At 40.5% G+C, this 5253-nt stretch overlaps 1 long non-coding RNA gene across 1 annotated transcript; it reads left to right on the top strand.

Annotated features, from left to right (window-relative positions):
• Positions 1-4174: 4174 nt before the first annotated feature.
• LOC133321035 (uncharacterized) lies at positions 4175-4843 on the top strand. Its single transcript, XR_009753998.1, has 3 exons — positions 4175-4276; positions 4387-4496; positions 4607-4843. It is a non-coding gene; the product is annotated as an uncharacterized LOC133321035 (long non-coding RNA).
• Positions 4844-5253: the final 410 nt, after the last annotated feature.

Genomic DNA, 5253 nt, shown 5'->3' on the forward strand with positions numbered 1-5253 from the left:
TTAAGTCATTTTAGGGACTTTTAGGCCAATAGGCGTGGATTTTTTAAAAATTATTTTTAGGGACTTTTAGGTCCATATCCGTCGATTTAAAAAAAAACATTTTTAAGGACTTTTACGCCCTTTTATGCCCTATTTAAAAAAAAAAAAAAAAACATTTTAAGACCTTTTAGGCCTATAGCCGTCGATTTAAAAAAAACATTTTAAGGGCTTTTAGGCCAATAGCCTTCGATTTAAAAAAAATAATTTTTAACGGCTTTAAACCCCTTAAAAAAATTAATGATATTGAGGCCCTTAGCCGTGGATTTTAAAAAAATCATTTTTAAGGACTTTTAGACCGATAAACGTGGATATTTTTGAGAATAATTTAATTTTTAAGAAAACATTTTTTATAGGACATCGAAGCCAATACACCCGGATTTTTTACAAATTTTTCTTGAATTGAAATTTACTCCCAACACTCGTTAAAAATATGTTTCCATACAATACTATTTAAGGCTGTATTAGGACAAAAGGATAAATCCTTTACTTATAGTCACACTAACACAACATACCTACATACAAATTGCAACACACATACTCGTACGAAGAGTTTCATATTTTACACACCAAATATCAAGCCCTGGGCAACAGCAGCGCATCACCATCATCCACTCTTCCAACCAACCAGCCGAACATACATACTTCCTTCCCTCCTTCTCAAAATATCTCCAACAAAAATGTCATGTTGCCACTTGAAGTGTTTATGAGGGTTTTTCATATCATGCGACACTTAATAAAAACAATAACAGTTTTTGAACATCAGCCCTAAATGGAAATCCATTTGATGATAATATGAGTAGAACTAGTTTATTGTTTTTTATATATTTGTCCCTCAGACTGTTCATAGATTGTTGTGTTTGTTTTTGTTGGACTTCCGTTTTGTTATTTAAAGGACCAAATGCCCATATCATAACATCAGACACACATCAAGCATCTCCTCCACTCACACCCAATCATCACACTATTGTTTTTCAATCTTTATTTTGGAAAATTGTTTTAATGGTATGGGGAAATATTTTTCTGTCTGTATCGAAATAGAGGTTTCTCTTTTGTATATAGACGGGTCATCAACAGTATGAATTATGAAATTGCCACAATATCATCATTATTTATTTTTGTAAAATATTGTCTCGGCACAATATAAAATTGGGAACGAAAAAATCTTGAGGGATATATTTCAATCATTGTAGTTATTTGTTTTTATGGTAGATCTATCCTACAAGAATTCATTTAAATTAAAAGTAATACTTGAATGTAACGAATTAATTTGCCTGGCAATATAGATCAATAGTTCAAAATAAAGTTTCGAATTTCCATCTCAAATAACAACCTGTTGAGATGAACGCATTTAAGAACCCTGTAGTGCATATTCGCCATAGGTCAAGTTTTTCTTTTATCGCTTAATGAATTTTTTGCTGGTTTCTCTAAAGCTCAAGAAGAAAAACTTTTATATTTTTGTTTGCAGCTTTTTCAGGTTATTATCTAGAATGAAGGTCTTATGTCAAACCAAATGAGGGGTTTTTGAAAACATTTCGTACTTCTATCTCGAGTAATTAAATAACACAAGACGATATTTTTCTCGAAATATTCTATTGAAATATTGCACAATAAACGCAGATCGGCCCATAGATCTTTTGAAGAATTTTTCTTGCAAACACTCCAAGTGCTGCCTCATCTGCTTGCGTAAGTACCCATGCTTCAGATCCATATAACAGCACAGATGGTATCAGCGTTTGTAGAGTGTGAGTTTGGTCTGGGGGGAGGTGGCCTTCTCCGAATATGTCATGATGTCATTAGTTGTATTTATTGCGGTACCATGGTATATAATATCTTCGACTACCTCGCAGCTGTAGTTCATAAGTTACACAGTTGATCTGTGCCTACTGGGCGTCTTGAGGTTGTTACCATCAGCTTGGTCTTCTCGCCGTTTACTGTCAGACCCACTTTGGCAGACTCATTCTTAACTGTTCAAATTTTTTTACCGGTATCAATGTTCGACCCATTATGTCGATGTCATCGGTGTAGGCGAGTAACATGTGTTGTTTGGTGTACAGAGTGTCATTTCTGTTCACTTTTGCCTCTCTTATGACCATTTCCAGCAGGATGTTAAAAAGGTCACACGACACACTGCCACCTTGTCTGAATCCTCGTTCGGTATTAAAGGGCTCCGAGAGGTCCTTTCCGACTTTAACTGCTGATTTTGTGCCAGTTAAAGTTATCCTGCATATCCGTATTAATTTTAAATGCCAAATGCAGGCATGGCTTTAAACACCTCTGAACGGATAGGGCTGTCGAATGCGGCTTTATAGTGGACGAATAGGTGGACTGTGTCGATGTGTTTTAGTGGGTCTTTTCCAGGATTTGACGCAGTGTGAAAATCTGCATCATGCATTCCACTAGCCAAATTGAACTAATCAGCTGATGCATTCTCCTGACCAGCATCTGACCACCAGTCTTGAATAGTTTGGCTGGTAATGCAACGGCACCTGCTGCTTTATTATTATTCAGATTGCTATTCTGACCTCATCTTGGTTAGGTGGTATACACTCTATACCGTCATCTATTTTTGGTTCTGGGGTATCTTTTCACCGCTACTATTTGATACCAGAATGTTTCCAAAATGGTCCTTCCAGATCCTCAGTACGCTGTCTGTATCTGTTACCAGATTTCCTGCACCAAAGCCTTCGGTTTGTTGAAATTTCAGGACTCCTGTACATCTCGATTTGCACACGCTGACGTTTTTCTTATTCCTTACTCTTTTTTCTAAAAAATACGTTTATCATCTATCCTTTTCTACCGATAATTTTTCATCGCATTACGTGTTGCTACTGCGTTTTTCATTTTGCTGCAGTTTGCAGGGAGTGGGCAATTCATTGCCGTTGAGCTTCTATAATATATCGGAACAAGGAGTGCTTTCGTAAGTTGAGCGGAGTAGGCTACTGCTACCTGTTACGTTTGCAGCTTTTCGACGTCGAGTTTCCTTGTTGAGTAAGATTGCACCTTTGCTGCTACATTCTCGATTTTAATTTTTCAAGATTTTCAGAGGGCTGGTAAATCAATACCAATGCTTGTTAAGGTTTGTAACTTTACACATATATATTTGAAGACTTAGAATAGAAGAAAAATTATTTACAAAAAATTTTTGTTGTTGTTTTGTTGTTGTTTTTTGTAATTAAAGAAAAGTCCTTATTTTTGGTAGCGGGCATGATAACTCTTCACAGGAACATCGGAATCCGAAAATTCCAACGGTGTTAGAAAGAGTACATGTCTGGCTCTCGTATTATTGACGTCGCTCTAAAATTAACAAAATGGTGGACCTTTGAAAAAATATTTTTTGAAAATCACCGATTTTTTACCAAAACCCAAGTTAAAAAATAAGGAAGATCTTCACCGATTGGCTTTATCCTAGTTCATACGATAGCTATGTACTTACAGAGAAACGTGTAAAAATTTGAAATCGATTGGGTTATTAGTTTTTGAGTTGAAGGGCTTCTCAAACTTTAAACGCGTTTTTTTCTAAACATTTTTTTTGCGAATGGGTGCCCTCCATTCAAAATTTTTCAAATTTTTACACGTTTCTCTGTAAGTACATAGCTATCGTATGAACTAGGATAAAGCCAATCGGTGAAGATCTTCCTTATTTTTTAACTTGGGTTTTGGTAAAAAATCGGTGATTTTCAAAAAATATTTTTTTTCTTTGAGAAGCCCTTCAGCCGTCACTTGATGCTGACACAATAAATCGGCTATATCTAGAAGAGTTCTTGAGATTTTCATTTTAAATGTTGTAGGGACATTCATTAGTTAGTGTAGATTCGAATTATATCAACAACATTTTGTGACGACGTGTTTTCACTTTGAAGCTGGGGTAGGTTCAGCGGGGGGCCAGAGTCGTCACAAGAATTTATTTGTTAGGACATAAAGAGAGAGAGCGAAGCAAAATGTTTTCTTAAAACGTTATAAATTTATTTCCGTAAATAACACTAAACACTACACTAAACACAATAATACCACGTTCAGAAACACGAAGAACACTAAATCACAGAGTACAGTCGAAATGTGAGTATGCGGGTAGCAGTGGTGGCAGCTTCGGCGCAGCGGCAGCCCGATGAGTACGCAGGTGACGAATATTAGTGGCGGCAGCTTGGCACAGCGGCGGCCCGATGAATACGTCAGCGGCGAATAGTAGTGGCGGCAGCTTGGCACAGCGGCGGCCCGATGAATATGTCAGCGGCGAGTAGTAGTGGCGGCAGCTTGGCACAGCGGCGGCCCGATGAATATGCGACGATGAATAGGTTGGCGGCGGCTCTGGCACAGCGGCAGCCCGATGAATACGCAGGTGACGACTAGTAGTGGCGGCAGCTTTGGCACAGCGGCGGCCCGATGAATACGTCAGCGGCGAGTAGTAGTGGCGGCTGCTTGGCACAGCGGCGGCCCGATGAATACGTCAGCGGCGAATAGTAGTGGCGGCAGCTTGGCACAGCGGCGGCCCGATGAATATGCGACGATGAATAGGGTGGCGGCGGCTCTGGCACAGCGGCAGCCCGATGAATACGCAGGTGACGACTAGTAGTGGCGGCAGCTTTGGCACAGCGGCGGCCCGATGAATACGTCAGCGGCGAGTAGTAGTGGCGGCTGCTTGGCACAGCGGCGGCCCGATGAATACGCGACGACGAATAGGGTGGCGGCGGCCTGGCACAGCAGCAGCCCGATGAGTACGTCAGTCGCCGTCAACGCAGCCCGAAGAATAGGGAGTATTACTACAACCCTCACTTGACCCTGCGTTCAGTCGCCGTCAACACAGCCCGAAGAATAGGGAGTATTTCTACAACCCTCACTTGACCCTGCGTTCAGTCGCCGTCAACGCAGCCCGAAGAATAGGGAGTATTGCTACAACCCTCACTTGATCCTGCGTTCAGTCGCCGTCAACGCAGCCCGAAGAATAGGGAGTATTGCTACAACCCTCACTTGATCCTGCGTTCAGTCGCCGTCAACGCAGCCCGAAGAATAGGGAGTATTGCTACAACCCTCACTTGACCCTGCGTTCAGTCCGGTCTAGTCACCACAAATAGTCAAGGCTTATTGTTTGGCTTACTAAGACTCAATTCAACCGAGGTTGCGCGCCTTTTCTTCCTCCCAATCACACTTGACTTACCAGCCATCAACAGAAGACTGATCCCGATTGTGTGAAATGCGTCTCCTTTTATACCTTTTTGG

The sequence above is a fragment of the Musca vetustissima genome, unplaced genomic scaffold, assembly GCF_032173495.1.
Source record: "Musca vetustissima isolate MV318-11 ecotype Yass unplaced genomic scaffold, APGP_CSIRO_Mvet_v1 utg55657, whole genome shotgun sequence".
NCBI lineage: Eukaryota > Metazoa > Arthropoda > Insecta > Diptera > Muscidae > Musca > Musca vetustissima.